The sequence below is a fragment of the Dromiciops gliroides genome, chromosome 1 (assembly GCF_019393635.1).
Source record: "Dromiciops gliroides isolate mDroGli1 chromosome 1, mDroGli1.pri, whole genome shotgun sequence".
Taxonomy (NCBI): Eukaryota; Metazoa; Chordata; class Mammalia; order Microbiotheria; family Microbiotheriidae; genus Dromiciops; species Dromiciops gliroides.
In genome coordinates, this window is record NC_057861.1 from 697944429 (window position 1) to 697970323 (window position 25895).

Here is a 25895-nt window from a genome sequence, read left to right on the forward strand (position 1 = left end):
CTCCCACGAAGTATGGGATAAGTTATTTTTTATCACTTAGTCATTCCTCCCTAACAGATAAATGATAACTTGATAAAACATTTATTAAGTGCTTACCATGTGCCAGGAACTATGCCCAACTGAAGGCAAGCAAGATAACTCCTACCCTCAAGGAGATTACATTTGGGGGGGGGGGCAGAGCAATGAAGGTTAAGTGACTTGACCAGGGTCACACAGCTAGTACGTGTCAAGTGTCTGGTCAGATTTGAACTCCCAGTGCTTTATCCACTGTGCCACCTAGCTGCCCCCCTAGGAGATTACATTTTAAGGGGAAGTTGGAAAAAGGAGTTGGAGGATAGGGGCAGAGGTGGGCACCAGAGCTGGGGCATGGGGAGGAGAAGACCACGAAGTGTTGTGGAGGCATGGACCTTGGTAAGGTCACCAATCAAAGTGGAAGGACCCAGAGCACCAGTGGGGAGGGAGTTGAGGCGCCAATTCATTCAAGTAGAAAAGGCATGGCCAGGCACATCTTCTTTAATGCATATCTTCAGTATTTGCCTGTGTGCATGTTGTTTCTCCATAGAAGAGCATAAGCTCCTTGAGGGCAGGGTTTACTTAGTTTTTGTCTTTCAATCTATAACACCTATTACAGGGCGGGGCATACAGTAGGGATGGAATGAATGACTATTGGTTGAATGAACAAATGATCATTTCTGGGTCTTAACTTCCTCATCTGTAAAATGAGGGTATTGGGGGGCGGCTAGGTGGCGCAGTGGATAAAGCACCGGCCCTGGATTCAGGAGTACCTGAGTTCAAATCCGGCCTCAGACACTTGACACTTACCAGCTGTGTGACCCTGGGCAAGTCACTTAACCCCCATTGCCCCGCAAAACAAACAAACAAACAAACAAACAAAAAATGAGGGTATTGGAACTCAAAGTTCCTTTTCAGCTCTAAGCTCTAATGAAACCTCTTTAAGTTTTGAAATAGGAGCAGAACGACACATCAGGGTTTGCTGAGAGAGAGGGAGACAGAGACAGAGACAGAGACAGAGACAGAGACAGAGACAGAGAGAGAGGAAGAGACAGAGACAGAGACAGGGAGAGAGGGAGAGACAGAGAGAGAGACAGAGCCCTTTACTGTGGTGATTGGCAGTCACTCAGTGTATCTCTCCCCCCCACCCCTCCAATTCGGTGATGTCACTGGTCAGGAATAGCTTTGAGCTCATCTCCTGGATTGATTTCACCACGTGGTGTGGAAGTAGGTTAAGTGAGTTGAGACACTCCATTCAAATAGCAGCAATGAGGCATTCAGAGCTCCCAGAACATCCAGTCCTTTGTCAACAAAAGCTCTAACAGAGGGGAAAGCCAGGAACTCCCCCAAAGAGGAAATGACACCCTAGTCCCTGCCTCAGAAAAGTCTGACTACCACAGGGCATGCTAAACTTAGTGGGGATCGGAGAGCCAAGGGACTGGTAGGGCTCCCTCACTGGAGCTGTCTGGCTTCTATAGTGTAGCAGCGTGGGAAGGTTTTGAGAAGTGTCTATATGGGACAGAGAGGTCTGTTTCAAAGAGGTGGCTGAACTTCCCGTTCTGACCTATAAGAACTAGAGCTCTGTCTCTCTAAGGTCAGGCAGGGAGTTTGGCTCCTTAACCAGCCTGCCTCTGTCCCTGACTGATTGCAGGGCACACTTTACCTCCTCTGAGAGCACTGTCTGGGTGGTCACCAGGTATGATTTTTTGGAGCTTTGCTGTGTAGTCCTGGAAACAATTGTAAGAAAAAGAGATGGTAATTATCGAGACTTGTCAATGGCAGGAAAAGGCTGGTGGGCGACCGATTTGACCAAAAGATCATAGGGAGCCTTGGAGTGGGATGGGTGATTGGGAGAGGTCCTAGTTGCAGAAAGTAGATGCACAGTTGGTATGAGGGACGTCCAGGAACAAGCAGTGATGAATTAAAGTTAAAGGATAGGATTCTAATCCTGGACAATCCTTAGTGAACCAGGGTTGGAGAGTCTAGAGCGGAGTAGGACAGCTGAACAGGGAACCCATTTAGGGACTCAGACATGGAGACATAAAACAATTAATGAAAGGTATGTAAAGTGGAGGCAAGTCATTAGTCATGGGAACATGAAATTAAGGTTAGAGTTAGACCCACAGCAAGCTTATGGGACATTGAATAGATAAATTACTGGTCTGGGTCTCCTTTTCTTCCTACATGGGAGGTATTGTGTTCCTGCTTCTGAGAGTCAGGATAAAATTAGGAGCAATGGGTAGAATCTGCAGAAGGGGGAATTTAAGCTGGGTGTAAAGAAAAACTTCCTAACAAGTAGGGTTATCCAAGAGTGAGATGGCTTGCCTTGGGAGGGAGAAGGGAACAAACATTTATTAAGCACCTACTATGCACCAGGCACTATACTAAGCTTTTGGGAGGGAGATCTTCTCTTTTTTATGACATTTCCATAAGACTCTGGGATCAAAGGAAGCCTGGTTCTAAGGGAGCAAACAAGGATGTGGTGGAGAGGGATAAACCTGAAGTAATCATTTTAAAAGGGAAGATTTATGGGGGCAGCTAGGTGGTGCAGTGGATAGAGCACTGGCCCTGGATTCAGGAGGACCTCAGTTCAAATCCGATCTCAGACACTTGACACTTACTAGCTGTGTGACCCTGGGCAAGTCACTTAATCCTCATTGCCCCCCCCCCAAAAAAAAGGGAAGATTTATATGAAGTGGTATAGGGTGAAGTAAGAAGAACCAAGAAAATGATATACACAACAACTAATAACTTTGCTCACAGGATGACTGGTCATTTAAATTAAAAATAAAAAGTGAAGCTCAATGTTTTGTAATTATGATTGATCTGGGCCCTGGAGCAGAAATGAAGCAATGTACTACCCTTCTTTTGTCAAAGAGATTGAGGACTAAGGGGTGGAATACTAAGATATTGTCAAATGTGTGTCATTGGGTATTGCATAATTTTTTGCTTAATCACAAGGGACGGTTCACTAGAAGAGAGAAGTACATATATATGTATATATATATATATATATACATACATATATATATATGACTGATGCAAAAACAAAAGGCATCAACAAAACAACAAGAAACCCAAAATGGCTTTAAAAATACAGTCAATAACTATTTATTAAGCACCTACTAAGTGCCAAGCCCTGTGCTAAGAGCTGTTGTTACTATTTTTCATTCCTGATGAGGACCATGGCATCAGGGGGATGCCATGACTTGGATTTAAGTGAGGGAGGGCTGTGCAAGGTCACCAAACTCACTCTCTCCTCCAGAGCCATCTGGGTCCAATGGCAAGATAAAGATCAGGATGACTATAGATGGCCCCAGATGTTTTAAGGCAATTGGGGTTAAGTGACTTGCTCAGGGTCATACAGTTAGTAAGTGTCTGAGGTGAGATTTGAACTCAGGTCCTCCCAACTTCAGGGTCAGTGCTCCATCCACTGCTCTACCTAGCTGCTCTGCTAAGAGCTGAGAATACAGAGAAATGCCACCAAATGGTCCCTGTTCTCAAGGAGCTCACAGTGTAATGGGGGAAATGACATGCAAACAAATAAATACAAACAAGATAGGTGTATTGTACAGGATAAAGCTGGAGTCAGGAGCACAGATGATGTCCCCCTGCCTCCCCCCCCCCATAGGAGGAGAGTTAGGGGAAGGAAGAAAAGTGGAATGGCATTCCCTGTCTTGCTGAGGGATTTATGGGCATTGAGATTTCATCTCCCGCCCTTGCCAAGATTGAATTTTGGGGACTGATGCAGCTCTTGGGGGTTTCCTCATACTTGTGGCCGTCTGGCTTGAGACTATATGGAAATACTTTTTCAGTCTTCAGAGACTGTTGCTCATCCACATGGGGAAGAGAAGTCACAGATGTCTCATCTCTCAGCATTCCTGTGGTGAGAAGCCATGATGACCCAAAGGCCAAGAAGCGGCACCTTTTGTGATCATCCATGTCTCTGGCTCACTTGGAGTGATGCTGTGGGGGTGGGACCAGGCTGATGTTGCAGGGGTTTTGTGGGGGGGGGGGTTGGTCCCTGCATGTGAGTAGGTAGTTTGGTCTGGATTTTGGGTAGTGAAAAGCATGCTATGAATGTGTTTTCCTGAATATATATATAACATTTATATTTTTAGCGAATTGGTGTGTTTACTATTACACATATTAACATTAGTTAAAATTAAAATTGCTTGCTATGTCTTTGCAGGGGGGATTCCATTCAAAATGGGAATAAGAATGTTCAGAGGTTATGAGAAGCAGGTAATGGGTATAAAAGGTAGATGAGGTTTTCTGGGGGGTGGGACAGGAGAAGCAATCAGGGTTAAGTGACTTGCCCAGGGTCACAAAGCTAGTAAGTGTCTGAAGTCACATTTGAATTCAGGTTGTCCTGACTCAAAGTGCTCTATCCATTATGCCCTGGCTTCTTAAACTGTGGGTTGTGAAAAATTTTGTCAACAGTAAAAGGTTATGTATACCTATTTTATATACCTCTATAGCTAGGGTCACATAAAAATTCCTGGGGGGGGAGGAGGGAACCTGAGTGGACAAAAGTTTAAGAAGCCCCGAACTATACCACCTAGCTGCCCCCAGGTAGATGATCCTGAAAGTCCCTTCCAGCTTTGACTTTCAACATTCTAGGTTTCCTGTCAGCTCTGACAGGAGATGTTCTAAGTGATTTCCAGTTCTGCCGTTCTGTTCTAAGACCTCTTCTAGACCTAATACTCTGTGTAAAGTCTCTTCTAGCTCTAGCATTTTATGTTGTAAATGTATGAACCCACCCAGGAGTCAGGAGGGGGGCATGATGGATGATCAACTCTTAGGTTCTTCTCAGGGAAGGTGATGATTGGTGATTGCCAGGTGTTGGCAAACTATAGCTCAATGACCACATCCACCTGTTTTAATATGGGCCATGAGCTAGAAATGGTTGATATTAAATAACAAAAAAAACCCAAATATAAACACACATATATGAATGTATAATGTATACATACATATGTGTGCGCATATATATGTGTATGTATGTATATGGACACATACACTGGGCCATTCATGAAGCTGTGGATTTGGCTGTCTGACATAGCTTGCCACCCCATGGATATTGCATGAAGATGTACCTAGTAGGTCTCTACCAACTTGCTTTTCCTCAAGTGATACTCTGACACTCTCCTTACTCCTTCTCCTTACCTCTGACCTTCTTCAAGACAGCTCAAATCTCACCTTCTGCAGACTTTCCCTGGTCATCTCAGATGCTAATTCCTTTTCAAATTACCCTCAATCTACCTAGATAAACCTTGTTACCTAGATGTTTAGATGAAATCTTTTAGAATATGAGTAACTTGGCGGTAGAGACCAGATTTTTGCCTTTCCTTGTATCCCCTAGATGCTTAGCATATTGTCTACTACATAGTAAGCACTTACTAAATGCTTTTTGGCCGGCTGACTGAATAGGGATTTACAACAGGGAAGGATATAGGTGACATTCAGGTGTGGATAGGGAAGGTCAACATTCAAAGAGGTGGATTGAGGAGACAGGTTGAACCAAAGGAATGGTCACCTTAAATCCTAATTTAATACGGACAACCCAAATCTTGATGGAGTGATGTATTCTTCCACTCCTCTTAGCCCCTTGTATCTCAGCCCTACCCAAACCCTCTGGTACCCCTCCCTTTCCCATCTCCCCCGCCCCTGCCCCCCAGTCCAGGCTTTTACATTTCTTATTGTTCATGTTAAGATCTGACCTACTCCTTAACACTCCTCCCAAGTCACCCTTCCCTGCCTAGGGATTAGTCTAATCTTTTACCTCCATTATTTTCACACCTCTGCTGAGGAAAAGCTTTGGCTATATCCTGTTGTCATTCAATCCTATTTTGGCAAAGTCCCTTGCCACAGGATGAGGAAAGGGGGAGGTTAGGAATAGTGGAGGAATGAGAATGGCAAACCCCCACACCCCAGACCTATTCTCACTCAGATTGGGGGGGATCAGGCACTTTGAGCTCAGGAGGGCTCGTTCTCATCTTATTAGCTCCCATCACAGCTGGAGTGTAGGCAGGGCTCTCTGCTCCCTTCAGTGAGCAAGATCCCAAAGAGCTTTCAGCCTTTTGAAAGGGGATTATAGGGCAGCAAAGCCCTTCAGTCCTGCTGTCATTTTTATCCTATTTCAGGCCTCCTTAGCTCTTTGCAACTCCACCTCCTGCCCAGCTCTGCCTCCTCACCCAAGTCATCAGACCACTGGGTTCCATTCTTCTCTATTGTAGTTCAGAGATATCTCCTCTTGACAAGATCCACTTTCAGGGATGCACCATGAACATCTGTGTGCTAAATATAAGCACCCTTTTCCCTGAAAAGTCCTCATTGTCTTCCATTGGTGCTAAGTCTCACAGTACCCAGGAAAGGCAGGAAAGGATTTTCTCCTGGAAGGTTGGGTTTGTCTCTAATTATGCAGATGTGCTTTCCAAGTCTTCCCATCCTGGTGCTAAGTAGTCTGAGAATTACATGGTTCCCAGGCTGCATCCCTTTAAGTGTTTGAAACGTTTAAGAATCTCCACACTTTAGCACAGAAACAGATAGAGTAGTCAAGTGGAATGGTTACACCAGGTCACAGGACCATGGGGACTCTTCAAGTGGGGGCTGGATAAGAACTTACAGGGATGCTATAGAAGGCAATTCTGGGCAGGGACAGTTTCAGCAAGAAGAGGAAACATTGCTGATTCAGAATCAGAAGGGTCAAGTTTGAATTCTGGCTCTTCCAAATGGGTGGCCTTGGGCAAGTCCACACTTTGGTGTCTTAGATTGTAAAGTTAGGGGGTTAGATGACTTCTAAGTTCTGTTTTAGCACTATCTCCTGTGATCTCATCATCCTATGAACCACTGAGGTCCTTTCCAACACTGACATTCTGTGACTTTGGGAATTCCTAGATGTTGGTTTGAGGCTCTACTTAGCCAACAGTCACTTTGGAAGGCAGGTGATGGTGGTGGAAGGAGCAGAGAGGTAAGAAATTGCATGTCACACCTGCAGATCCAATCAACTCAATTTCCTGCACCATATTAAGACAATCTTGTGTAATCACATACTTCTGTGGATACACCATCATTCTGACTGATAGTGATTTTATATATATGTGTGTGTGTGTGTGTGTGTGTGTGTGTGTGTGTGTGTGTGTGTATTTTGTGCGTGGCGGAGGGGGGGGCAATGAGGGTTAAGTGAATTGTCCAGGGTCACACAGCTAGTAAGTATCAAGTGTCCAAGGCTGGATTTGAACTTGGGTCCTCCTGAATCCAGGGCTGGTGCTTTATCCACTGTGCCACCTAGCTGTCCCAATAATAATTATCTTAATAGTACTTTAAAGTTTGCAAAATGTCTTATGTATAGTATCTCATTTGATCATCACAAGAACCCTGTAAGGTAGTTGCTGTTATTGCTACCATTTTACTAAGGAGGAAACTGAAGTCAGCAGAAGTTAAATAAATGATTTTTTCAGGGTCCCATGGCTAGTATCTGAGGCAGGATTGGGACTAATCTTTCTGACTCTAAGTCCAGTACTCTTTCTTTTACACTACCAGGCCTCTGATGCTCTTTGTGGTAACTCTTTTCTCAGAGATCCACCAGAGCATCCAGGAGCTTGGGGAAGAGTAAAGATTCAATTTAATTCAACTCAACAAGAACTTAGTGGGCATCTATTATGTGTCAGGCACAGGGTATACAAAGAAAAAAAATTATGAAACAGTCTCTGCTCTCACAGAGTTTAAATCTATCAAAGACAAATGTTATATAGGAAAATATGGAGCATCAAATAATCATTCTCCATCAATAGGGAGAGTCTTATGCAAAAGGACTTGAGCCCTGGGCGACCTAAATACAAAACATAAATAAAATAATTAGGGAGCAAGGGAACATTAACAACTGTGGAGAATCAGGAAAACCTTATTGTGGGAGATGACACTTGAGCTGAGCCTAGAAGGGTTTCAAGGGGTGGAACTATGGTATAAGAGTATACCAGGGGGGCAGCTAGATGGCGCAGTGGTTAAAGCACTGGCCCTGGATTCAGGAGTACCTGAGTTCAAATCCGGCCTCAGACACTTGACACTTACTAGCTGTGTGACCCTGGGCAAGTCACTTAACCACCATTGCCTAAAAAAAAAAAAAAGAGTATACCAGGCCAAAAAAAAAAAAAAAAAAGAGCATTCCAGGCATGGGACATAGCTTGTACAAAGGCAGAAGGGTGAAAGGTAGAATTTTGTGTGTGGAGAAAAGGCAGGTAGACCAGTTTGACTGGAGTGTAGAGTGAATGTGTGTGGGGGGGGCAGGGAGAGATGGACATAAAATTAGCTGAGTGACTGTGGGTGAATGAGTGTAATCCTTCAGAGCTTTAGTTTCCTACTTGGGACAGTCTGGAGTCAGATTGTGAGGGGCTTTAAATGCCAAAAAGAGAAGTTAGATTCTTAGACGCTTCGAGGAAAACAATGGAAGCTTCATGAGCAGGGGACTAATGTGATCAGAGATGTGCTTTAGGGAGATCAAGCTTGTAGCTACGTGGAGGATAGATTGAAGAAGGGAGACATTGGATGGAGCCTCTCCTAATTAATTGGAGACCAATTAGGAGGATTTTGCAATAGTTCAGGCAAGAGGTGATGAAGATTTGAATTAAGAAGACAGGATAGCTTTGTGAGTGGAGAGAAGGCAACAGATTTAAGAAATACTCTGTGGTTAGAATTGATAAGACTTGGCAAGTGATTAGTTAGGAGGGGAGGGGAGGAGAATGAGAGGGAAGAGTAGAGAATGCTCTTCAGTTCTGAACCTGATGAGCTAGAAGAGTAGTGAGACACTGGTCAGAAATAGGAAAGTTAGAAAGGAGTGGTTTAGCATAAGATATTTCTGCTTTGGATATGGATGAAGACTTAAGGATAGGAAGAAAATAAGTTATTACCAATTCTTATGAAGTTCATTGACGCAAGTTCCCCCAGCTCTCTTCCATTCCACTTCAGAATTTGTTTTCCCTTCCCCACATTTATTCCTTTCCCTCTTCTTCACCTCTTTGCAGCACTAACCCCTTTACCTATATCCTTGACCTCATCCTCAGATTGGAAGAAGGGGTAGCTCTGGGCTACAATTCATGGGTTCATAAGTGACATGATTTAGAGCTTGAAGTAATTTCAGAGATAATCTAATCCTAACCCTTCATTTTACAGAAAACCAATAGAGGTTAGGTGACTTCCCCAAGGTCACATAGCTAGAATCATCCCTCCTTGACCATCAGGTTATTCTACTAGGGGATAAAGAGAAAGATTTAACTCTATCCTCTTTCCCCTGGGTTACCCCATGGGCCAACCTTCCCCTGCTTTCCTCTCTTCTTTCCTCTCCTCTCAACACCCAGGGTTCTCTCATAAGAGAGAATGAACACACCCTTGTGTTTCTAGGAATGAAACTCCCCAAGGCACATCGGATCACATGGTTCATAGTGTATTAGCTTAGTGTCTTAGGGATCCCCAAATTCCTCTAAACCTGAGACCAACCAGTGCCCTAAGGGTGTATATATGACAGAAGGTGGAGGCAGGGAATGCAGCAAATTCTCATTAATTTTAATTACTGTCATTCTCTAGGAGAGCTACCATCTCGAGTCCCCATCCTCCAGTCTGAACTGGGAGTCGTGCCAATTGTCTTCTCCATCATTGGGTCCCTCCAGCACTGTTTAATTATGGAAAGTTTTAAGGCATTTTAGATTTTAAGAAAGAGTGGGAGAAGGTAGCTGTGGGTTTAAAACATACAGATGGAAACAGACACACCTACAACATGAACACACATATGCTCACAGAGACACCCACCCGAAGCAACATAAACACACACTTACACATGATACTCCTGTGGAAAGAGCAGAAGACTTGAATTTCAGGCCCAAATTTGACCTTAACTGGGTGGGTGAGTAAATCATTAAACACTTGGAGTTTTCAAGTGTCTTACCTTCCTTACAGGGGTGTTTTTAGGAAATGGGATAACCCAGATATATGCATGCATATGCAGACTCTAACCTACTCACAATACACAGGGCCACATGTACATACAAATACAGATGAACTCTCACACACATATACTCATACATACAAATACACACATCCATCGATATACATTAGAAAGTTCGAGTGACTTAGTTCAGAGACAAATTAACCAAGCCAATTAAAAAAAATCAAAGTGGTCAATTCAGCTCAACTACATTTTGAAGGTACATAGTAGGTATTTGACAAATGTTTGTTAAATGAATGAATGGATAGATGGACAGATGGATGGATGTAACAGATTGAGGAAAGTCAGCCTAAAATTCATAATAATAAAACCAGATCAGGTGGAAGAGTCTCTCTCTCTCTCTCTCTCTCTCTCTCTCTCTCTCTCTCTCTCTCTCTCTCACTTTCCCTCTCTCTCTTTCCCTCCCTCCTTCCTCCATGCTGCCAGAACACTTCATCTATGCTTCTCTTGTACAACTTACCACTTTCCATTTTATACTTTTTTGTTCATATTTCTTTTGTACTTGAACTTGTTCCATTCCCCACTACTCTGTGAGCTCCTGGAAGTTGGGAATTATATCTCATTAAAACTCATCTCTATAGACTGTAAAGCAGCTAATACAGGGTGTCATATACAACAAAAAGGAAGCAAACAAAGAAGGAAGAAAGGGAAGGAGGAGGAAGGAAGGAAGGAAGGAAGGAAGGAAGGAAGGAAGGAAGGAAGGAAGGAAGGAGGGAGGGAGGGAGGGAAGGGAGGAAGGGAGGAAGGAAGGATTTATATAGTGCCTATTATGTGCCAGGCACTGTGCTAGTATTTTACAAATATTACCTCATTTGATCCTCAAAACAATTCTTAGAGGTAGGTGCTATTATAATTCTCATTTTACAGTTAAGAAAACTAAGGCAAATGGAGGTTATTTTGCCCAGAGTCAAAGAGAAAGTATGTGTCTGAGGCCAGATTTTAATGCAGATCTTCCTGACTCTAGTCTCAGAGCACTACCACTGTAGCCCATATGGAGATCAAATCTGTGATCTTGATGTTATTAATACCATGATCCAACCAGCTGAACTAACTGTCTCCTCCATAGGTACTCACTGAATAATTATTCAATGAGTGTGTGGATTAACGAATGATAGGCATGATAGATTCAAGGTCAATGTAATGATAGCCATTGTAACTTTAATTTGCCATTTATAGATATTCACAATGGGCTTTTAAGGAAGCTATTGAAAGCTTATAATATGTAACATTTCTGACTGTTCCAGATGTGTAAGCTATGGCTAAAGTGTAGGTTTTGGCTAATACCAACCTAAGCTAGAAAAGAGATCCGGCGAATGTTCTGCTTTCTGGAGCCAAGCAGAAACAGTTATCAGATTTCCCCTGTTTCCTCCTTTCTAGGCTAGCTATCCTCAGTTCCTTCACCTGGTCAAACTTATAATGCACAAATGAATTTAAAATCCTGTTATCCTAACTTATCACCTTTAACGTATGCATACGTGTGTGCCCAAAGGAAGGAAACCTACTATGTAGCAGCAATAAGCAGTAATAAGACAGAAATAAGGACCTACTATGTGTTAAATGCTTTACAATGATCTCATTTAATCTTCACAACAACTCTGGGAGTTGATGCTATTATTCCCCCAACCCCCATTTTACATATGAAGAAACTGAGGCAAATAAAGGTCAAGTGACCTACCTAAGTCTATACAATTAGGAATTGTCTGAGTCCAAATCTGAACTCAGGTCTTCCTGATTCCAGGGCCAACCTTTTATCCATTGTGTCACCTTCTGTCCACTGCATCACCTAGCTGCCTCTGCAGAAAGATAATTGTGTTCAAGCTCAAAGTTCAACTAATGAGGTAGTGTGTTATAATAGAAAAGGTACCAGACTTGGTATCAGAAGACCTGGGTTCAAATCTTACTTCATACACATAAGAGCTGTGTGGCCATGGGAAAATCATTTTCCCCACTCTGAATCTCAGTTTTGTGTAATTTGGGGGGAAACTGGCTAAAATCACTGATAAATGAGTTTAGGCTTTTTTAGGGTTTATTAAAAGATATAAGATAGTAAAGAGAGAGAAAGATTGAGAATAGATTTCTTACAGCATGGAAATCCTAGCCTTCCTAAACCTCCCACTTGTAGTCCTGCCACCAAACCAAAGTCTCAAACCAAAAGAGGAAGAAATCCTCCTTTAGCATCAACTTCCTCCTTCATGTTCTCCTCCCAGAAATGGGAGGTTCTTCAAGCTTATTGGCTAGCATCATTCAAATTAATTGGTTCATTGGACCCAAAGGTGGTCTTGATGTAAAGTTCAAGTTTTTAGCTTCTGAGAACGATACCCTCTTAAGGGCCAGTCCAATGTGCTTACAATCTATTTAACTGGAAGTAGGCTCATCAGCAATCAATCACTCTCACTTAATTCAATCAGTTTAGATTAATCTCCAGGTGGGCCTTTGAGTATCTGCTAAATCCCCTTCTCTACCACATTCCATTATCTTGACACAGTTCCCCCATATGCAACATGGAGATAATAACAATTGTACTACCTACCTCATAGGTAGGGATTTCAAAGAAAGAATTGTGCCAATCATAAAAGTTTTTATAAATGTGAATTATTATTCATGGAAGTTCAGAGTTCATAGGACCATGGATTTAGAACTAAAAGGAACTTTATGGGCCAAATTATCCAAGCCTCTCATTCTACATATGAGGAAACTGAGGCTCAGGGGACCCAAGCGACTTGCCCATAGTCACAGGGGTGGTGGCTTATGAAATTAACCCTAGATCCTAACTCCAAATCCATTGCTCTTTCAATTCCCTTGACTGGGCCCTTATATGACATTTGCTCCAGCTTACCCTGCCTCCAAATGCCTTCTATCCACACTAGTTTCTCCTAAATTACACTCCTCTGTTTGGATTTTACCAGAATATTATCATCATCACAATAATTCCTCATATTTTTCTAGCATGTTACAATTAATAAAGCCCTTTCATAAGCATCATCTCATGTGGCCTCAGTAGCTCTGAAATGTGGGCAGCAGAGTAGGGATTATTATCTTTATTTTTCAGATGGAAAAACTGAGGATAAAGACATTCAATATTTTCCTTGAAGTCACAGTCCTAGTAAGCAGAGGATTTATAAAAAGCAACCAGACCATTTGCCCAATGCTACTTCTGTCCTCCTGAATTGTCACTAAACTATGTAACCCTAAGTACTTCCATGGCTCAAAAGATGAGCTTGAGTTACAAAGCAAAGAAGTGCCAAGTTAGAAGTCCATATAGTCCAACCCATACCTGAGAAGGAATCCCCTCTATCATATCTCCAACAAGTGGCCACCTGGCTTTTGCTTGGATCAATCAACAATCATTTATGAGGCACCTATCATATGCCATGAAACCCACTGCTTCCAAAGGCAGTTCATTCCATTGGGAGATCACTTTCATTATGAGCACATTTTTTTCTGCCTCAAGTTTGATTTTGCCTCTTTGCCAATTTCTACTCATTGCTCCTAGTTCTGCTTTCTGGAGCCAAGCAGAAACAGTTATCAGATTTCCCCTGTTTCCTCCTTTCTAGGCTAGCTATCCTCAGTTCCTTCACCTGGTCATCAAATAGCCCTTCAATATCCTAGTTACCCTTCTCTGGCTAGTCCTCAGGGTATCAATGTACTTCCTAAAATGTGGCATCCAGAACTGAAGATAATATTCCATATATGATCTGACCATACATGGGTACTATCACATCTTTACCTCTTTCAATGCAGCTAAGGATTTCATTTCAGGGGCAGCTAGGTGATACAGTGCTGGGCCTGGAGTTAGGAAAATTCATCTTCCTGAGTTCAAATCTGACCTCAGATACTTACTAGTTGTATGACCCTGGGCAAATCACTTAAACCTGTTTGCCTCAGTTTCCTCTTCTGTAAAATGAACTGGAGAAGGAAATGGCAAACCACTCCAGGATCTCTGCCAAGAAAACCCCAAATGGGGTCCCGAAGAGTTGAATACAACTGAAATGACTAAATAACAACAAAGATTTCATTAGTTTCCATAATACACTGTTAATTCATATTGGACTTGAAGTCCACTGAAACCACCAAATCTTTTTTCAGATGAATTGCTGTCTCTGACCAGTTCTTCCACATTTTATACTTGTGGAGTTGGTTTTTTGAAATGTTAAGACTACATTTATCATTATTAAATTTAATTCCATTTTATTCGATTTGGCTCGTACTATTGTTCTATTGTGTTAAGAATTTGTTGGGGGCAACTAGGTGGCACAGTGGATAAAGCACCGGCCCTGGATTCAGGAGGATCTGAGTTCAAATTTGGCCTCAGACATTTGACACACTTACTAGCTGTGTAACCCTGGGCAAGTCACTTAACCCTTATCGCCCTAAAAAAACCTAAATAAACAAATAAATAAATAAATAAGAATTTGTTACTCTTTTGCATTTAACTCTCCCTACTACCTTTGATATTCCTAGAAACTGCTCTTGAATCATTTGTATGGCCTGGGTTTTTTTTTTTTTTTTTAAGTGAGGCAATTGGGGCTAAGTGACTTGCCCAGGGTCACACAGCTAGTAAGTGTTAAGTGTCTGAGACTGGATTTGAACTCAGGTCCTCCTGACTCCAGGGCAGGTGCTCTATCCACTGCGCCACCTAGCTGCCCCTGTATGGCTATGATAGGAAGAAAAGTCAGTGGTTGTGTTCTCCTACGCTGAGGGCAACCAACTTTATTTGATGCGAACTCTTTAGGGAAAGAGCTCATGCCAACAATATGGCAGATTGGGGAACGTTGAAGCCATGGGAACCACTGCTTTTTGACTCCGAATAATAAAAATACCAGCTCATTCAATGCTGCAGAGAGGTCAGAGAGGTTGATGATTGACAAGAGGCCATTAGCTTCAGGGACAATGACATCATTAGTGGCCCTGTAAGGGGCTGTTTCAGTGAAGGGAGGGAAGCAGGTCCCAGTTAGGCAGCCAGCGCTTGAGGAATGAGGCAATGTATGGTCAGAAAGAGCACTGGATTTGGGTCCTACTTCCAGAGGTTGGTTCCTGCCTTGGGATTGTGAGCCATGACTAACCCTCTCTAAGCTTCACTTTTCTGCTTCTTAAAATGAGAGGAGACTAGAAGATCCCTATAGTCATTTCAAACGTGAAATCTGTGATCTGAGAAGGGCATTCCCCATTCTTCCCTCTAAATGAGCAGTGAGGACACTAGGGGCTCTGGGGGAGGGCCATTTATTTAGCACTACCATAAAAAGTAGGAATAGACCCAATTGAGAAATGGTCAAAGGATATGAACAGGCAGTTTTCTGATGAAGAAACCAAAGCTATCTATTCCCATGTGAAAAAATGCTCTAAATCTCTAATGATTAGAGAGATGCAAATTAAAACAACTCTGAGGTACCACCTGACACCTATCAGATTGGCTAAAATGACAAAAAAGGAAGATAATAAATGTTGGAGAGGCTGTGGGAAAATTGGAACACTAATGCATTGTTGGTGGAGCTGTGAGCTGATCCAACCATTCTGGAGAGCAATTTGGAATTATGCCCAAAGGGCGATAAAGCTGTGCATACCCTTTGACCCAGCAATCCCACTTTTAGGTCTTTTGCCCAAAGAAATCATGGAAGGGGGAAATGGACCCACATGTACAAAAATATTTATAGCTGCTCTTTACGTGGTAGCAAGGAATTGGAAGTTGAGGGGGTGCCCATCAATTGGGGAATGGCTGGACAAGTTGTGGTATATGAATACAATGGAATACTATTGTGCTGTAAGAAATGATGAGCAGGAAGAGTTCAGAGAAACCTGGAGGGTCTTACGTGAGCTGATGATGAGTGAGATGAGCAGAACCAGAAGAACATTGTACACAGTATCATCAACATTGAGTGTTGACCTACTGTGATGGACTATATTCTTCTCACCAATGCAATGGTACAGAAGAGTTCCAGGGAACTCATGATAGAAGAGGATCTCCAAATCCAAGAAAAAAAAAAGAAAGAAAGAACTGTGGAGTATAGATGCTGATTGAACCATATTATCTCTTTTGTTTTGGGTGCTGTTGTTTTTTTTTTTTTCTATTTTGAGGTTTTGCATCACTGCTCTGATTCTTTCTCTTGTAACAGGATTAATGCAGAAATAGGATTAATGTTATTATGTGTATATATATATGTGTGTGTGTATATATACATATCTATATGTATATGTATAGAGATATATAGATATAACCTATATCAGATTACCTGCTGTCTAGGAGAGGGGGGAGGGAGGGGAGGGAGGGAGAAAAATCTGAAATTGTAAAGCATGTATAAACAAAAGTTGAGAACTATCTTTACATGTAATGGAAAAAATAAAATATCTCATTAAAAAAAAAAAGTAGGAATAGAGATAGATCAGGAGACAGTGGGTCCCTCAAGGTCAAGGGATGGTACTTTTAGGATGGGGAGATCTGAGCAGGTTTGTGGGCAGAGAGTAGAAGCATCCAGCTGAGACACTGAGACTGATAATCAGAGATCAGAGTCTTACAGGTGGAATTAGAGACCATCGAGGCCAACCTGATCATTTTATAGATGAGGAAATTAAGGTTAGAGTGTCATGCCCAAGGTCACACAGGGAGTAAAAGACAGAATGATGAATCCACTGACCCCAAATTCATTGCTGTTTTCATTATACAAGTACTTTGCCTTCACTAATAGTTCATCATTCATATTTTCATTTCTATGGTGCTATAAGATCTATCTTTATGATACAAGTTTTGTTTTTTGTTTTTGCGTGGGGAAATGGGGATTAAGTGACTTGCCCAGGGTCACACAGCTAGTAAGTGTCAAGTGTCTGAGGCCATATTCGAACTCAGGTCCTCCTGAATCCAGGGCCAGTGCTCTATCCACTGCACCACCTAGCTGCCCTGATAAAAGGTTTTTTAATCATCTTCAGATGGTTTCATGATTCTTAGATTATTTCTCTTTGACTTATTTTCCAGAACTTGCATTTTTAAAAAATAGTATAATCTTTTGAATTTGTCCTAGTATTTCTTATCATCTTATAGTCATTGACTTTGGTCAATTCTAATTCTCAGTGAGTTTATTATTTGAGCAAGGTTTTGTACCTCCGAACTAAGCAGCTTATTCTCCTTCCAATCTTTTCTTTTAGAGCTTTCATTGTCTTTCCAGTTCTTACCCCTAGAGCTTCTATTTTCATTTGTAATATTGTTTTAAAAGTCTTCATTTTTTTTTTGGTGGGGCGATGAGGGTTAAATGACTTGCCCAGGGTCACACAGCTAGTAAGTGTCAAGCATCTGAGGCCAGATTTGAACTCAGATACTCCTGAATCCAGGGCCGGTGCTTTATCTACTGTGCCATCTACCTGCCCCCAAAAGTCTTCATTTCTTCTAGGAATTTTAGTTGACCTTGTGACCAAGTATTTTTTGGGGGGGCTTTGCTTATAGATCTTATGGAGTTATTTTCTTTTTGGGGGGTTTCAAGTGTCCCTGTTATCCATGATATTTTTTTCATTAGTGTCTTCTTGAGTTTATTCATTTTTTTTGTAGTCTTACTGAATTGAAATGATCTGTCAGGGTCAGGCTCTGTTTTCTTCTGGAAAGAATGATGGGGTCCTCTTATCTATTATCTGAAAGTCCTTCCATGACTTCCTCTCACAACTGAACAACAGAACTGAGTTCTGTGTTCTTCAAGGATCTCATTGAGCTACAAACTTCAGAGTCCTAAAGTTTAGACTGATTGCTGGCTTCCCAATCTGAGCTTTGCATTTTCTTGACCCTACTCATGGTCAATGCAACACAGCTATGTGTTCCAGGTATACCTGATTTACCTGTAGTCTATGTTCCCATCTTCCAGATGTTCAGCACAGCTTTCCTTAAATCATCACTGTTGGGTTCCTTGCATTGTAGTTTCTGACTGGTTTGCTTTTTTTTTTTTTAACTGGATAAAGATTTAGCCTGTCCCTTTGTGTAGTGCTGAGCTAGAAAAATGCACCTAATTAATACATCTGGAGAACTAGCTTTTTTGGGGGGAGGGGTCAATGAGGGTTAAATGACTTGACCAGGGTCACACAGCTAGTAAGTATCAAGTGTCTGAGTCCAGATTTGATCTCAGGTCCTCTTGAATCCAGAGCCAGTGCTTTATCCACTGTGCCACCTAGCTGTCTCACATGTACTATTATCTAGACATTTTTATATAATCCTGGGCATACAGGTATATGAAATAGATATACATAACCTTTTACTCTTGCAAAACTTCTTTACAACCCCCACATTCAGTTCCACAACCCCCTATGGGGTTGTGAGCCACAGTTTAAGAAGCTGGGATCTATACCACATCTCTCCATCTTCTCTACAATGGCATCATGAGAGTCTTTGTCAAATGTCCTTATGAAATTCAGTCACTATGTCTATGATGTTCCCTTCAGCTGCCACCATCCAAATCCCTCTTTCCTAAACTCCTGCTTCTAACACATTTAGACTGAAACATATCACTTAGCACTTAATTCCAACTCTGACATTCTATGGTCCAAGATCCCTTTTACCTCTAATGTTCTATGTCCTAAAGTTGCTTCTAGGTTTTATAAGTCCCCCAGCTTTAACATTCTATGTCCTAGGATCTTTCGTAGATCTAACATTCTATGTTCTAAGACTCTTCCCAGAGTTTACATTATATATTTCAGGGTCCCTTCAAGCTCTGACATTCTCATATGAAGGACTCTTCATATTCTGATATTCATTTTGTTTTGTTTTTTGTTTTTTTTTGCAAGGCAATGAGGGTTAAGTGACTTGCCCAGGGTCACACAGCTTGTAAGTGTCAAGTGTCTGAGGCTGGATTTGAACTCAGGTCCTCCTGAATCCAGAGCTGGTGCTTTATCCATTGGTCCACCTAGCTGCCCCATTCTGATATTCTTGTGCTCTAAAATTCTACGTTTTCAAATCCTTTCCAACCCAACAGTTCCATGATTCTGAGGTCTTTTCCCAACCCCTTATAAAATTTGAATGCACCCTCAAGGGCACAGATTGGTCTTGGCTCTTCAAGATGCCTTAAGCTAAGAGACCCTGAGAATTGCTGGGGCAGGAAGTCAGCCATGTCAAGAGCTGGTGGAAGGGAGGCACTGGAATGTGTGAGCTGGAATTCTCCGCCGTAGGCTAATTCATTGCCTCAGGCCCAACCTGGCTGGTTGGCTGTCTGTGGCTGTCTGTCGGGGCAGCAAAATAAATTACAGTCTCAGAAGCCCAGGTCTACTCCATGCTAGGAAATTATTCACCCACCACAATCACCTTCTGGAAATCATTCACCATGGGAAGAATTACAAACAATGCATCAGCTATTTGTTTCGCATGGATACGTTCCAATTAGACCAGAGTCCATGGTGGGAGAGGCAGAAATTAGATGGAATCCTATATCATTCCAATGAAATACATGAATAAAGTTATTCTGGGTCTTTGAACATTAGGGCTTGAAGCAACTTTGGAGGCCATCTAGTATAACCCCATTGTTTTTAAAGATGAATAAAAATGTGACCCCCAAGAGAAGAAGTGACTTCTCTAAGGTCACACAGCAAGTTAGTGACAGAGCCAAAATTAGAGAATGTGACTTGAGTCTCCTAAGAAACTTTAGAGATCATCTAATTCTGCATATCCACCCTCCCCTCTTGCAATTGTATAGATGACAAAATTGAGTCCCACAGAGGGAAAGTGATTTGTCAAGATCAAACAGCTAGTTAGTGGACAACCTGGAATTTCTATATTTTCTTTATATTATAATAAAAGACCCCACCCATACTCTTTTCCCCAGGATGCAGCACTCAGTATGCCCACTCTGTCTCCTCCGCCCCTACTAAATCATGCTCCCAACCACAGAGACAAATGACTTTCTCTTCAAAGTTTATCCCTTTCTGCTAATAAAATCTTTCCTAATATGCTCTGTCCCATTGTGTGAGATGTGTATGTTGTGTTGTATTTCACAGAGAGAATTTCTTGGGTCATAGCTCTAGGTGGGCTCAAAGGATCTTAAGAGATTAGGGAGGTGGCAAGGACCTGGGTGTCAAGTCACCCTAGTTAGTGTGTTAAGGGCTAAAATTCTAGCTAGTCTGTCTAAAATATCTAATGAGTGGTCGCCAATAAATTATAAGATTTAGCAAGAGTTAGGTTTTTAAGCATCTATTAAGGAGAATAAGAATTTGGTAAAGAGAGAGAGAAAGGCCTACATTCATCTATCTATTAAAGGGAGAGCACATTTCTAGCTCTGCTCTCCACCAGAGTCCAAAGGAAAGAGAGAGAGACAGAGCGCCTGGCTCCCCCTTCTTCCTCCCACCAGCAAACGTCACTTTCTGACGCCAAAGAAAAGACGCATGGTCTTGCCCTCAAAGACCTTCCTTTCATGGCGGAGCTTTTCTACAGTAAGTCTCCAGCAGGTGGCGTCATTCCAATCGTTACAAGTGGGTCTTAAGACTGAATAGCATTGGTGTTACAGGGGAAGACAGAAATATCACAAACGGAGGGAGGAGTTGGGCATGGGCTCACTGACCTGCATGGTTGATGCCTATCTACCGCCCATTCCATGGGATGTAGAACCTTAGAGAACATCTAGTCCGACCATCTTCATTTTACAGATAAGGAAATTGAGACTCAGGCTAAGTGCCTTTTCCAGGGTCACATGTAGAAGGTGTCAGCGGTAGGATTAAACCCATGTCTTCTTGGTAATAAGTTCAGCCACTTTCTTCTCTACTGAGATTTTTGTCCCTTCTAGAAGCCTGAGATCAAATATCAGAGAAAATAAAACCATATAGGGAAAAGAATTCCACATTAAAACACTCACTACTGAACAGAATGACCTTTCCCTTATGGCTGAAGTTATGCCCATGCCTTTGTTAGAAAATTCTAGAAATCAGAACACAGGACATTAGAAATGGAAGGGGCCATATTGATTATCTAGTCTAAACTCCTTTTCTTCCCAAGGAAGACCCTGAGAGGCTCATAGAGGGAGCAACTTGGCCAAGGTTATTGAGAGAATAGGACAGCTGTGTGGTGCAGTGGATAGAGCACCAGGCCTGGAGTCAAGAAGATTTGAGTTCAATTCCAGCCTCAGACACTTACTAGCTGTGTGACCCTGGGCAAGTCACTTAACTCCTATTTGCCTCAGTTCCTCACCTCTAAAATGGTGATGCACTGGAGAAGGAAATGGCAAACCACACCTGTATCTTTGTCAAGAAATTTCCATGGAAAAGCCCATGGGGTCACATAGAGTCAGACATGGCCGAATAACTGAACAATAGCAACAATAACAGAGCTAGATTCAAATCTTATAGGATCATGGGAACTGGAAGGGACCTCAGGTCATGTGGTCCAACCCATCTTCCTATTCCATATGAGACAACTGAGACCTTGGGAGACGAAGAGCAGTAAGAATATGGGATGATGGAAGGAGTGTTGGACTCAACTCAGGAGAGAATGTATTTGAATGAATTTGAATCTTGTCTCCACCATTTGCTATATGTGTGGCCATGGGTGAGTCACCTAACTTCTCCAAGATTATCCCCTCCTGTCTGAAATGGGGATGACAACACCTCTATTACTGAACTCCCAAGGTTGCTATGGAGATTAAGTGAGAAAATGGATGAAAAGTGCTTTGTAGACCTTAAAGTGCTACATAAACATCTGCTCTTCTTAAGAGGATTGCCAAAGATCACACAAGGGGTACAATAGGTTGCAGAGCCTGGGTGTGGAGTCAGAGCCTGGGTCCAAGCCCTAGGCTCTTTCCATTGCTCCTGCTGCCTTCTATCTGTGGAAATATTAAACAGTATTCCTAACTCTTCTAGGGAGATATTTCATCATCCTATGTGAAAGGGGGGCATTTAATCAATTAACACTTAAAGTAAGGAACAAGATGTGATTCCCTGATACCTTTGTCAGGTGAGAACAATCAACTATAAGTAGGAACTCAGTACAACAAGAACAAGACATCTCATTGAATCAATAAATCAATCATAGGCATAGGCTTTAAACTAAGTTGGAAAAGTTCTTGATTTATTTAGATGTCTTTGAAAGCCTTCCTCATATACTTACTAGCTGTGTGACCCTGGGCAAGTCACTTAACCTCAATTGCCTTAAACATCCAGGGCCATCTCCATCCATCCTGATATATATATATATATATATATATATATATATATATATATATATATATATATATATATATATATATATATATATATATATATATTGCCACTGGACCCAGATGGCTCTGGAGGAGAATGAGATTGGTGACCTTGCACAGCCCTCCCTCACTTAAATCCAATTCAGTGCAAGTCATGACATCACCCTGATATTATGGTCCTCTTTGAGAACAAGGATAACAACCTTCAGATGGACTAGAGTGATATTGCATAGGAAGTATGTTCAAATTGGTTGAGAAAAATTGGTCATACCCTGTGCATTGTTTTTAAAATAGTAGACTGCTTCAGAACCAGAGACTTGAACTCAGTGATGAAAACTTCCAACCGAGCTTCTGAGAATTCATTTGTTGACAAGGGAGGAGAATTTCTTTGCTTCAGCCTTGGCCTCAGACTCCTCCCCAAAACCTCTTTGACCAGATGAGGACCTTGTAGATTTCAGAAGACCAGAGAAATAGGATTTTTAAAAATGGATGTCCTAGCAGGATCCCCAAGATAGCAGCAGCAGTTGGTGTTGATGTTTGCATCTGGAACATAGGATAGGCTGGACTCACTGAGGAAAGATATGAGGATTTACAAGGAGCCCAACAGAAAAGTTCTGCTATTCCTAAGTAGCACATCTTGAGGACCCCAGCAAAAGGATTTCTAGGAGTTGTGTTATCTCTTTGCCATAAGTGCTCTGTAAACTTGATCACACTTTCCCCTGGATTCTATATGTACTGGTATAATAGTGTGTCATGGACTTTTGAAGTGTGGATATTTTTTATCAACTCTTCTTATTACATCACCTCAGTCAATATCCCTTTCTAAAAGCTAATTAAATCTGGTTGATCATTTGATATCAACCCACATTGAGGGAAGCATACCAGTTGAGGCTCATGAGTTACAATGTTATAAAACCCCTTAAGCCCCTCAGGGCTACCCCTAGGACCCTGAGGAATGATACAGCAGCCTAGCTCTGGGGACCCAACTTGTCAGTGTGAGTGTGGATTGAGAGAATAAATATAGAGCATGCCCTTCTTTTGCAAGAGGGCAGGCTCAGGGCAAGCATTCTATGTTAACTTCTGGGAACAGTATCTCCTGGGAACCTTTGCACAAGTCAGTAGCTTTCAGCACAAGAATTTAAAAGAAATGGCATAAGACCTCTGTCCCTCACCTGCCACTGTAAGATTATCATAATTTTAAAAAACAACAACAAAAAACTAGCATGCTATTGAGTGCTTTTGACTTGGGCAAAGTCTCCTGGAAGATGTAATTACTGAAAGTGAGCATGACATTTATATTCATCATGATTATTCAAGGCACAGATGACTTTTATCTTTTGCTGGTATAGCTTGGTTCTCCTTTTTCCAGATTGGTGATGGGGATATTGTCATCCTCTCCATGAAAGTCCTCCTGGATTCTGCAAAGGAGAAAGAAATGATTTTCCTTCCATCAACAGGATGAGCCATCTGAAAGTCTTCTCCTTGTGGTCTCTGGCATTGGCATTGGCCTAGATGGGTCAGAAGAATCAGATGGGACAATTCCAAGACTTGGAATTCCTGCCTAGTGTTGATCCTCTGCAAACTGGTGTAATAGGTGAATTCTGCTTTCTTTAGGTCCCATTTTTCCTTTCCCCTCTTTTGTCACTTGCCCTCAATGGCTTCATGCTTCTGCTCATGGTTTTCCACTGTCTTCCTACACCCATCCAGGCCCATTGTCCAGTGGCTCTACCCCTCTTGTTTCAGAGTTTTCCTTCTCCTTGTTCTCTGTGAAAAATTTCCACCCTGTTTTTTATTTCCTCAGGGCCCTGCTGTCTCTATTCACTATAATAATGGCTAAGGCACTAAGGTGGCAATGATTGAGCCATTGGAAGGAAGGGGTTCTGGGTGTGGAACCAGAAGACCTGAATCCATGCTTACCACTTGTGTGACCCTGAACAAATCATTTGTCCTCTCTGAACTTCAGTTTACTCATCTGTAAAATGAAAAGAGAATAATACTTGGCAGTACTTACCTTGCTTGGTTGCCATGAAGAAAACATTTTATAAACCTTGAAATGCCATAAAAATGTGAGTTGGTATTCTTATAAATGGGCAGCTGTGTGGCATAGTGAAAATAGTGCTGACATTTAATAGCTGTGTGACTATGGGAAAATTACTTAACATCTCTGAGCCTCAGTTTCCTCATTTGTGAAAATAAAGGGGTTGGAATGGATAGTCTCTAAGGTCCTTTACAGATTTATATCTATGACCTTTCGACTTCACAGTCATTCTGCTAGTCCCGGAGACCCAGGACTCTGCAGGCTGGATGACTGGTTGTTTCTCTTCCTCAGTCTATTCCAAGGATAAGAAGAAGAGCAGACAATGAATGTAGGCGGCTGTCTAAAGTCCTGAATGGCAGGAACTAGAATGAGAGAGTTGTCAACATTACTTGTTACAAATAGGGCATCTAGGTGGTTCAGTGGATACAGCATTGGCTTTGAAGTTAGGAGGACCTGAGTTCAAATCCAACCTCAGACATTTACTAGTTGTATGACCCTGGGCAAGTAAAGTCACTTAACCTCGATTGCCTTGCAAAAAAAAAAATCCAATATTTTGATGCCAAAGGACTTTGGTTTGTGATTTTTGAAAAAATGATAAAGTCTCAAAATCTTAGGTAAATAGCAGCACATTGTGTATATATGTATTTGTGTATGTCTCTGTGTGTCCATGTCTGTGTGTGTATCTCTATGTGTACAATTTTAAAATCTTATTGGAGGAAACACACAACTGCAAATCTACTAGACTACATAGTAGATGGAATGAAATCCTGGAGAGTCTGCCAATCGTAAGTCTTTCCAATGACCTAAATGATTGGTTTCTCCAAACTTTTTATTGTCTAGATAAGTGAAAAAATCTAGCAGATTCTCCCCATCTCTGTATGTATTTACAGGTCATTTTCCTTATTAGAATGTAAGTGCCTTGAGGGCAGGGATTGTTTAGATTTTGTAGTTGTATCCCCAGTGCTTCATATAGTGCCTGGCACATAGTAATCACTTAATAATGCCTGACTGCTTGATCCTTAATCACAACAGCATCTTCACACAAAGAAAAATAGTACACATTAATGTCTAAGGATTTCAATGTCTGGAAAAGCTACATTAGCTAAATAATGCTAAAAACTGGCCAAGATGTTCCCAGTGCTGGAATAGACCCATTTTAGTGGACATTATGAATAAAAAATAATGTTCTATGCGGTGTAGACCACTGGCCTTGAAGTCAAAATACCTGGATTCCCATCCCAGGCTGAAAACCCAGCTCTGACCCTTGCTGGGTGACCCTGGGCAAGCCACTTAGCCCCTCTCTGTTGAGCTATCTCCTCTTTAAAGTAGAGATGATCATAATTGCCTTGTCTACATCATGGGGTCATCCTGAGGAAAGTATTTTGTAAATATTCAAGTGTTATGTAGATGAAAGCTGTTGTTCTTTATTACTTGTAGGATTTTAGAAAGAAGAGCATACTCTTCAGCCTCTGTCAACATACGTGGGAAATATGACACCAGCACAAATAATCATTTCTGCCAAAATACCAGTTAATTCAAGGAAACAATAAGTTTGCCTAGTTACTTCAAAAGTTAGTTCTCTCAAAATTATCCATTAGTTTCTTCAGATGAAAGAAGCAAAAAGAGCATTGAACAATCAGAGGACCTTAGTTCTTTCTTTCTTTCTTTCTTTCCAGGGCAATGAAGGGAACTTAGAAGCTAT

General features: G+C 41.7%; 1 long non-coding RNA gene across 1 annotated transcript; it reads left to right on the plus strand.

Moving 5' to 3' along the window:
* Window positions 1-1509: 1509 nt before the first annotated feature.
* LOC122741220 lies at window positions 1510-24207 on the plus strand. The gene is made up of 3 exons (XR_006354834.1): window positions 1510-1708; window positions 23525-23749; window positions 23957-24207. It is a non-coding gene; the product is annotated as an uncharacterized LOC122741220 (long non-coding RNA).
* The last annotated feature ends 1688 nt before the right edge of the window (window positions 24208-25895 follow it).